The sequence below is a fragment of the Phyllobates terribilis genome, unplaced genomic scaffold (assembly GCF_046119375.1).
Source record: "Phyllobates terribilis strain yellow unplaced genomic scaffold, ASM4611937v1 Scaffold_2__4_contigs__length_985480577, whole genome shotgun sequence".
In the NCBI taxonomy this organism is placed as follows: Eukaryota; Metazoa; Chordata; class Amphibia; order Anura; family Dendrobatidae; genus Phyllobates; species Phyllobates terribilis.
The window spans coordinates 89,263,550-89,275,041 of NW_027362762.1; positions in this window are offsets into that span (position 1 = coordinate 89,263,550).

Below are 11,492 nucleotides of genomic sequence, written 5' to 3' on the forward strand. Positions count from 1 at the left end.
AGGTTGGTGAGCCAGGGTTGCCTATTGAATGTGAGACCTTTGGTATGTGTGAGAGGGGCGACCAAATAGAGAGCCGCAGCTGTTGTGGAGTTATATAAAGCAGCAGCAACATCTGCGTCATGTAAGGATTTTATATCTGTAAGAGGGAGGAGGGATTCAGAGAGTGAGTGTAGGTCAAGATGTTTGAGGTTTCTGCTAGGGTGTGCAAGTTTGTGAAGTAGGGATTGTGGACCTGGAGAGGAGAGGGCATAGAATGTAAGTAGGTTGTGGTCAGAAAGAGGGAGAGGTGAGTTAGAGAGGTTAGATAGGGAACAGAAGCGGGGGAAGATGAGGTCTGGTGTGTGGCCATCTTTATGAGTGGCTGCAGCAGACCATTGAGCAAGGCCAAAGGAGGAAGTGAGGCATAGGAGCTTAGAGACAGATGAGTGGGATGTGTTAATAAGGATGTTGAAGTCGCCCATGATGATAGTGGGTATGTCAGTGGAAAGGAAGTGAAGCAGACAGGTGGTGAAGTGGTCGAAGAAAGTGGTGGCTGGCCCTGGGGGGTGGTAAATGACAGCCAGTTGGAGGTTGAAGGGGGAGTAGATGCGCACACAGTGCACCTCAAAAGAAGAGAGAGTAACAGAGGGCGGTAGTTGGATTTGAGTGAAGGCGCAGGTATCTAACAGGAGAAAACCTACGCCTCCACCATGTTTGCCGCTGGGGCGGGGGGTGGGAAAGATGGAATACGCCATACGAAAGTGTGGCTGGGGAGGCTTTATCAGAGGGGGTGAGCCAGGTTTCGGTGATTGCGAGGAAGGAAAGTTTGTTAGTAATGAATAAGTCATGGATGCAGGAAAGTTTGTTGCAGATGGAGCGAGTGTTCCATAGAGATCCTGTTAGTGCAACAGGGAAAGCGGGGATTGGGTGGATGGGTATGAGGTTAGAAAGATAGCGAGAGTTTGTGGTAGATTGTGGATAGGAGGTAGAAGTGACTGTGGGGACATGGTGAGGAGGACCAGGATTTGGAGAGATGTCGCCGGCAGTGAGGGGGAGTAGAGAAAGTGTTAGCAGGTGGGAGTAGGAGAGAGCACGGGGTGGCTGTCTGTGTTTGGCAACACAGGATTCAATGTTGAGGAATAGTTCTGAGGAGGAGGCGCGATGAATGGAGAGGATGGAGGGAGAGAAGAAGAGTTCATTACTAGGTGTAGGGATTAAGGAGGTTAGTAGAAAGTGGAGGACTATTTGCGAAAGAGTGGAAACTAACAAAAACATAGTTAAAAGAGAGTAAGCAGTCAAAGTGTGGGTTACCTGACTCCTGCCCTGACTACCTGCCTTTGAAATAACTGTCACTTAGCGCCAAATTCACTTTGTGCAAGAAGGCGCGTTCTACCACCCCACATGCGTGCACCCCTTAGGCAGCTTCTGATTTTATAGGGCAGACTATAGCATCAGGTGAATGGCATTGTGGGAGCTGCTTGTGGCTAAATTAGCAGCTGATCAGCACTCCAGGAGATGGCTCGATGATCAAAGACAGAGCAAAGACTATGTCGGCTACACAGAGTTACACCTTCACCATCAGAATATGTCTGCAGTGAGGGAGGGACAGACATGTATCAGTGAGTATTGAATGGAATGTAAAACAGGTGACATAGCAGAAATATATCAAGCAGAGGAATTGTGCAGCAAGAAGAGATTGTACCTGTGTGAAGAGAGAAGACGGGTGTTAGTCTACGGCCTCTGAAATAACTGCCACTTAGCGCTGAATTCACTTTGCGCAAGAAGATGCATGCAACCACCCCACACGCCTGCACCCCCTAGGGATAACACTATCTACTCTAGCAGAAATAAAAAGCAGATCCCAGAAAATTGGTTGGACAATTATTTCTTTGAGAATTATTTCTGATTACTGCACTTGTAATCCGAGTAGCGAAAAGTGAAAAGAACTTTCATCTGTTTAACTATTTAGAATCAATTAACTGATGAGAGAGGCAATTCACCAGAGTGGTCATGTGTGTGTCTTAGTTACTGCGGCTTTAACCGCTGCAGATGCTGTCTGCAGTATATGATTGATTTTATGGATTGCAGAATTTTTGCCGATTATTTACATTTGTGCAAGTTGCAGCCTCTCGTGGGGCCATTTATAACCACCAAGCATGTTACACTTTTATTAAGATGCTCAATAACTATTACGTTTTTGTCTTTACATGACTAAAGTTATTCTGAACTGTCTCCTGTGTATATCTGCAATTCTTCTGCCTTTTCTGAGTGGGGACACAGGACACCTAGCCCTTTGCATCATACAATATATTTAAAGTGGCACATTATCACCAGACCATGCCTTAAAGACCCCTGGGACTAGTCTCTTGGGGAACCAATGAGAAGAACCTACAGTTTATAAAATGTGCTGAGTTTTTTTCCTCTTTATTGACCATTCTAACTCAAATCACTATTTGGGTCAGTCTGAGAAAGTAGTTTGGTAGTTACCATCCACATGTAAATTCATCAGGTATTAGGAAATAAGAAGTGAATCCAAAACTAAAATATAGAATAATATCAGTATTCCATATGAATCCAAACCAATTGGATATATAGGTAAAGGTTCCAAAAAACGGTGTTTCCTACCTTTTGGTATGATGATCCTTTTGTTCGCTTCAAATGAACTGTCCTCCTGTTGGAATTACTGCACAATACTACGGTGACCGGCCGGCACCACATCCATATCGCTCATCTCCTTCTCCATCACGTGGATTGTGGACACATACACCACACGGGTGCACCAAAGATTGGGACACGCCAACACACAATCCAGTACCCGGTACAACGGGACAGACTTTTTTTTTGGCATTTTACCAGGATCTCTATGAAGCATAGTGCAACGCTCTGCAGGACATTTGCCAGAATCTCTATTGAGCGTAGTGCAACGCTCTGCAGAACATTTGCCAGGATCTCTATTGAGCAAAGTGCAACGCTCTGCAGGACAGTTCATTTGAAGCCAACAAAAGGATCATCATATCAAAAGGTAGGAAACACTGTTTTTTCGAACCTTTACCTATATATCCATTTGGTTTATATTCATATGAAATACTGATATTATTTCTATATTTTAGTTTTGGATTCACTTCTTAGCTCATCTCTAAATTTTTTCATTGGATTTTTTACTGGTTTCACTAGTCTGCACTTAAGCAATGGTGCTCTTGAGTTTGCAGCTTGGAAGTTAACAAACAAGTGCAAATTTTTTTTTCTATACAAGGTTTTAGGAAAAATGTTTTCCTGCCATCAATGCTTTAAGATGTAATTAGTTCTAGAATAATGGCAGGCTAATTTATGTGTGAAAAGGTTGATCAGTGATCTGCCATCCACCTAACAACATACCTAAGACTGTTGAAACCATCAGCTGTTTGCCTTAATTAAGACTGTAACCATCAAGCTTGTTGCCTCCTTGTGAGTAAAGTTCTTTAATTGACATCTGTGTCCTTCTGCCATCCCTGATTGTGGAAAATCTTTACGAACAAGGGCCACTATTTTATAATTAAAATTAAGGGGATATATATTAACATAGTCCATGTTGCAGGCCTTTTACTTTGCAAATTTATTACTGGTTATTTAATATATATTAAACCCTTCACGACATATGACGTAAACTTACGTCATATGTCGTGTCTCTGACTTTGATGCAGGCTCCGGCACTGAGCCTGCATCTTTCCCCGTTCGTGACAGCTGATTTAATCAGCCATCATGTGCCTTTAACAGTCGCAGATGGCTCGGTGCTCCACCCATGGCTGTTATCCAGTTAATTCCCACTGTCAATCTCTTAACAGCTGGATTTAACACACATCGGCCAGAAATGCATTATTTCGGCCACCCATCTGCGCTCCAGTCATGTGATCGCAGTCACGTATCGATACGATACGTCTTTTGGCCAGCGTCCATAGGAGATCATGATTTATGCTATACATAGCAGTGAAAAATCGAAACTCCAGAATTACGTTTTTTGGCCGCCGCAACATTGCAATAAAATGCAATATGAGATGATTAAAACATTGTATCTACCCCAAAATGGTATCAGTATAAATGTCAGCTCAGGGCGCAAAAAATAATCCCTTACCCAGTCCCACATCCCGAAAAATAGAAACGTTACGGGTCTCGGAAAATGGCGACAAACGCAAAAACTTTTTTTTCATACAAATTTTGTAATTTTTTTCACCACTTAAGTAAAAAATAAACTATATATGTTTGGTATTTGCGTACGTGTACTGACCTGGAGAATCAGAATGGCAGGTCAGTTTTACCATATAGTGAACATGCTAAATAAAAAAAATAAAAAAAACAATTGTAGAATTGCACTTTGTTTTGCAATATGACCGCACTTGAAATTTTCCCTCCGTTTTCCAGTACGCTATGTGGAAAAATGAATGACGCCATTCAAAACTCATCCTGGAAAAATCAAGCCCTCATACAGTTATATTGACGAAAATATAAAAAAGTTACGGCTCTTGGAAGAAGGGAAGGAAAAAACGAAAGCGCAAAAAATGGAAAATGACCATGGTGTGAAGGGGTTAATATTTTAATTACTTAAATCAGTGGTGGCAAATAGTTGATTGTCTTCCACCAGTAATCCAGATAGCAGGGATGAGTAGATTTCCATGTCTGGCCATCGGCGTTTAATGGGGTTGTTCGAGAATAGAAAAAAAGAAAGAACTAAAGGAAAAATTCCTAAATTCATTTTCTAAGTGGCCCTGGGCCCCATTTTAATTTGAGACCACTGCCCTAAATGTTGTTTGTATGTGCACTATCATTCTTCAATAAAGAAGGTTTTTATAAAATTTCCAGGGGATGCTGGGCTGCACGTGTCTTGTCTAATGATATGAATAAAGCGCGGAACAAGTGCAGAAAATAATTCTTTTACCATAAGAGGGCAAACGGAGCATGGAAAAATGCCTCTTGTTCCCTGGAAAGTCGCCTTACACAGATCTCACACGTTCCCGAAGTTGTCCCATGTGGACCCCCTTGGATAATGGTGAAGTGAACACACATTAAAGGTATTGTCTCATGAAGTCAGTCCTTGTCCAAATGTCTTATTAGAGCAAGGGGACATCACAGAGGGGGTCCCCTGCTTAGAACCCTAAATAACAATAATAAACAACAAATTAGTGCAGTTATCATCTCAGACTAATAGAGAGGGTCCTAAGTTACAGACCCCCACTATATCATGTATCATCTTAGATTGTGGTAGATGGGACAGCGCTTCTAGTCTGAAAATTTAAGTTGAAAATTAAAAGAAAGTGCAGCTTCATTAATAATGAATACTCTGAATTGAGTTACCTGTAGAAACACGATCCACGTGTAGATCTCATAGTCACCTGTCTGAAATATGAGCTGCCAGTCAGTAGGGCTCAGGTATCAATGAGCTGGTAACGTACACCATCCTGCCCATGGACCAGGGGGTATATCGGTGAGCAATAGATGTGTGCCTCTTAGCTGTGAATACAGGGGACTTATTGCATCAGTGTTATATATAACAGGCGGGGTAACTACAGCTGCAGTTGTTTGGTGACTAGTAAGAATTGTGTTCAGGCTGGAATTGACAGGTGGATCAAAATTTAAGATCCGTTTAAATTATCCATGTCTCATGTTAAAATGTCGCCGATTAGCTATGTGACGACACAGCTTTTAATCTTAAATATCCAAATGTCTAAATTCAGTAGGCCAGGAGAAATATACTATTATCTTTAAGTTGACTTTTGAATTTATGTGTTTTTCTTTGATGGGTCAAGAAAGACAGCGACTCAGGGTCTTTGAACAATGATGTTTGCTAATATGCTAATTAAATATTGTAATAGGCCAGCTAGCTTGTTGACTTGCAGAATCAGTGGGATACAAGCTATTTAAATTGATTAAATGCTCAAACAATGAGACATAGCCCCTGCCAACTTCCCCCCTGACCTGTGAATGATAACCTGAGCCACAGATGTAAATATAAAAAGGGATTTCTATCGTGCTGCAAGGAGAATCAGAGAGATTTTTCAGAACAGCAACTAGGACACATGGCTCCATCAAGAGGGATACAGATTTGACTTTACAGGGTGTCAGCTCAGGGGATCCGGCCCAGCTGAAAGGATAGTATCTGCTCCATTGACCATCACTGACCCTATGGAGATGTTTGGGAAAGCCAGGATTGTGACCCTCCGGTCACCTGGTCCCATGGATATGATCGGAGAGGCCAAGTTGGGACAATCTGGTCACCTGGCCCCATTGAGATGTTTGGGGAAGCCAGGATCATGACCCTCCAGTCACCTGGTCCCATGGATATGTTCGGAGAAGCCAGGTTGGGACCATCCGGTCGCCTGGCCCCATGGAAATGTTTGGGGTAGCCAGGTTGGAACCCCCCGGTCACCTGGAACCCATGGATATGCTCGGAGAAAGCTAGGTTGGGACCATCCGGTCACCTGGTTCAATGGATACGTTCAGAGAAGCCAGGGTGGGACCATCGGGTCTCCTGGCCTTGTACCTCAATCGACTGTCAGCTTCCTAAGCTTGCCGTTACCTCCTCTCTGTGGGTGTCCACCCAAAGCTGGGTGCCAATGGTTGAGGTATTTGGCCCTGGAAGTCCCAAATTCACAGCTGCTCTATTCCCAGTGAGCCAGCGGAAGGGTGAGACTGTGTAATTGCGCACCATCTTGGGTGTTTGCTGGGACTGTTCTATATGTTTATTGTCTGTTTGGTGGTTCAATAAAATATTGCCACACTTTTTAACCTCACTCTGTGTTGTCTGAATAGTATAATGTCCACGGAAGACACCATGTCTTCACAAACTACATGAAAGTTGTTCAGTTGTGGTTTAATAGCCTGTTTAGATGCCTCCATGCTCGCAGAATGGTTGTTATACTATCTCTCTGTGCTCACAGACTGTCATTGTTCTCCATTTTACACAGGACTATGTGCTGCTGAAAACAATGATTTTTAAACAAGCTTAAAAAATATTTTAACCAACGAACAAGAGATTTTCTTGCTCATCAAGTTTTTGGGAGCCTGTTTACAATGGACAATTATCAGGAATTGGGCGTTCCTTGGAACACTTGTTTCAGATAATTGGCCAGTGGAAATGCACTCTTAGGGCGCAGTCAGATGACTGTATGAATCTGACCGAGATCGGACTGCAACGCAAGGACTGGCCAGCGGGTCTCCCAACCGGATAGTGACAACTGCATGTATTTTTATGAAGCTGTCATACTTGGGTTGGGAGACCCACCAGTCAGTCCATGCATTGCTGTCAGATCTCGGTCCAATTTATGCAGTCATCTGACTGTGCCCTTACATTGTGAATGTGACCTCATGATAAACCATCTACCACTGTACCAAGGCTGGATGCAAATAAATAAACAGTCTATGAAAAGGATGAAGAGGATGAAAGGCAACAAAGAGATTCTTGCATTAGCCAGTATGGGTATACCTGGAGAGCAGTGGTGCATCCAGGGTCGCCAACAAACCAGAAATTCCAGGACAGTCAGTAAAAATTGGTCACTTTTTTGCTTCTGTCTGTCAAGAAAAATTTAAGGCTTCTGTGATTTTTTTTGAAGTTGAAGAAACACAGATAATTTTGACGGTAATTATCATCATTTTACAGTTTACAGTGACTGCAGATGATGTCTACATATAAGAATTATGAGCTGTAGACATGTGTCACTTCTAATCCTAATGATTTATTGTGGTTTTCCAATATGTCTGTAAAAAATATCATATGTTCGTGATTTTTTGATAAGCCGTCCAAAAAATATAAAAAGTCAAAATGGCCACCCTGTGCCAGTGTCCATGGTAATAATGCCCCTAGGACAGGAGCACTTAAAGAGTTATTCCCAGAATTGCAAATTATCCCCAATCTATAGGATAGAGCAGGGGTCCTCAAACTACGGACTTTTATCCGGCCCGCCGGGCTATGGGCGGAGGAGAGGAGAGCGGTGTCAGCGCCCGCCTTTCCCCCCGCTTGCTCAGGGCCCCGGCAGGTGGATACTTACCTCTCCCTGTGCCTCTGCAGATCCGCTGTCTTCCTGCTCTGCGCTTCCTGTGACGTCTCAGGTCAGAGGGTGCGGTGACGTCTTTACACCGCGCCCTCCCGAGTGCCGTCACAGGCAGCGCAGAGCGGGACGACGCCGCCGCGACGCTGGAGTCCAGACAAGAGCAGCGGCAGCAAGTGAGAAGTGAGGTGAGTATTGGATTTTTTTTTTGTTTAATGTATGGAGGCATAGGTCATTATATGGGGGGGGTGACATCCTGCAAGGGGTATAATATGGGGGGGTGACATCCTGCATGGGGCATTATACGGGGGGTGACATGCTGCATGTGGCATTATATGGGGGGGCGACATGCTGCATGTGGCATTATATGGGGGGGTGACATGCTGCATGGGGCATTATATGGGGGTTGATATGCTGCATGGGGCATTATATGGGGGGATGACATGCTGCATGGGGCATTATAGGGGGGGGTGACATCCTGCATGGGGCATTATAAAGACAGGGGAGTGATATCCTGCATGGGGCATTATATGGGGGGGTGACATGCTGCATGGGGCATTATATGGGGGGGTGACATGCTGCATGGGGCATTATATGGGGGGGTGACATGCTGCATGGGGCATTATAAAGACAGGGGAGTGATATCCTGCATGGGGCATTATATGGGGGGTGATATCCTGCATGGGGTATTATATGGGGGGTGACATCCTGCATGGGGCATTATATGGGGGGGGGTGACATCCTGCATGGGGCATTATATGGGGGGGAAGGGACATCCTGCATGGGGCATTATATGGGGGGAAAGGGACATCCTGCATGGGGCATAACATGGGGGGGTGACATGCTGCATGGGGCATAATATGGGGGGGGTGACATGCTGCATGGGGCATAATATGGGGGGGTGACATGCTGCATGGGGCATTATATGGGGGGGTGACATGCTGCATGGGGCATTATATAGGAGGTGGCATCCAGCATGGGGCATTATAAGGGGGGAACAGCCTGCATGGGGCATTATAAGGGGTGGAACAGCCTGCATATGGCATTATAAGGGGGAAACAGCCTGCCTATTGGGAACATTTACCTGCCCATTGAGGACCTATGCTGCCTATTGGGGATATTTACCTGCCTATTGGGGATATTTACCTGCCTATTGGGGACATTTACCTGCCTACTGGGGACCTATGCTGCCTATTGGGTACATTTACCTGCCTATTGGGGACCTATGCTGCCTATTGGGGATATTTACCTGCCTATTGGGGACATTTACCTGCCTATTGGGGATATATACCTGCCTATTGGGGACCTATGCTGCCTATTGGGTACAGTTACCTGCCTATTGGGGACCTATGCTGCCTATTGGGTACAGTTACCTACCTATTGAAATACCGGTTGATTTAACTTTACTTGTTCTTCATGTTAAATATTGTATTTGTTCCTGTATTGTTTTTTTTACTACAAAATAAGATATGTGCAGTGTGCATAGGAATTTGTACATAGTTTTTTTTAAAAACTATATTCCGGCCCACCAATGGTCTGAGGGACCGTGAACTGGCCCCCTGTTTAAAAAGTTTGAGGACCCCTGGGATAGAGAGTAACTTACTTATCGCTGTGGGTCCAACCGCTGGTACCATCATGGAATATGAGAAAGGAGGATCTGTAAGAATAAGAAAGTCCTCTGCAGATCCCCATCTTGAAGTCAGCGGAGGTGCACATCTTCAACATGTGCTCTATTCATTGTCTATCTGATTGGAAATAGTGAAACACTGCCCTTGGGTTATTCCAGTAGTCGTGCGTTCAATGGATAGAGAGGTGGCCGAGCACACATTGTAAACCCGTCTATTTATCTGACTGTCTAATATCGGCAGTATGTCTGTCTCTCTATCTATTAATCTGTCTACTATTATTATCTCAGTATATGACGATTATTACCCCAGTATGTGACATATTACATGTATTATGACACCAGTATATGATTATTACCCCAAAATGTGAGATATTAGATGTACTATGACCCCAGTATGTGATTGTTACCCCAGTATGTGACATATTAGATGTATTATGACCCCAGTATGTGATTGTTACCCTACTATGTGACATATTAGATGTATTATGACCCTAGTATATAATATATCAGGTGTATTATGACCCCAGTATGTGATTGTTACCCCAGTATGTGACATATTAGATGTACTATGACCCCAGTATATGATTATTACCTCAGTATATTATATATCAGGTTATCAGGTGTATTATGACCCCAGTATATGATTATTACCTCAGTATATTATATAGCAGGTGTATTATGACCCCATTATATGATTATTACCCCAGTATATGATATATGAGGTGTATTATGACCCCAGTATGTGATTTTTACCCCACTATGCGACATATTAGATGTACTGTGACCCCAGTATGTGATTGTTACCCCAGTATATATCAGGTGTATTATGACCCCAGTATGTGATTGTTACCCCAGTATATATCAGGTGTATTATGACCCCAGTATGTGATTGTTACCCCAGTAGGTGACATATTAGATGTACTATGACCCCAGTATGTGATTGTTACCCCGGTATATATCAGGTGTATTATGACCCCAGTATGTGATTGTTACCCCGGTATGTGACATATTAGATGTATTATGACTCCAGTATGTGATTGTTACCCTACTATGTGAGATATTAGATGTATTATGACCCTAGTATATAATATATCAGGTGTATTATGACCCCAGTATGTGATTGTTACCCCAGTATGTGACATATTAGATGTACTATGACCCCAGTATATGATTATTACCTCAGTATATTATATATCAGGTTATCAGGTGTATTATGACCCCAGTATATGATTATTACCTCAGTATATTATATAGCAGGTGTATTATGACCCCATTATATGATTATTACCCCAGTATATGATATATGAGGTGTATTATGACCCCAGTATGTGATTTTTACCCCACTATGCGACATATTAGATGTACTGTGACCCCAGTATGTGATTGTTACCCCAGTATATATCAGGTGTATTATGACCCCAGTATGTGATTGTTACCCCAGTATATATCAGGTGTATTATGACCCCAGTATGTGATTGTTACCCCAGTAGGTGACATATTAGATGTACTATGACCCCAGTATGTGATTGTTACCCCGGTATATATCAGGTGTATTATGACCCCAGTATGTGATTGTTACCCCGGTATGTGACATATTAGATGTATTATGACTCCAGTATGTGATTGTTACCCCAGTATATATCAGGTGTATTATGACCCCAGTATGTGATTGTTACCCCGGTATGTGACATATTAGATGTGTTATGACCCCAGTATGTGATTGTTACCCCAGTATGTGACATATTAGATGTATTATGACCCCAGTATATGATTATTACCTCAGTATATAATATATCAGGTGTATTATGACCCCAGTATGTGATTGATACCCCAGTAGGTGACATATTCGATGTATTATGGCCTCAGTATAT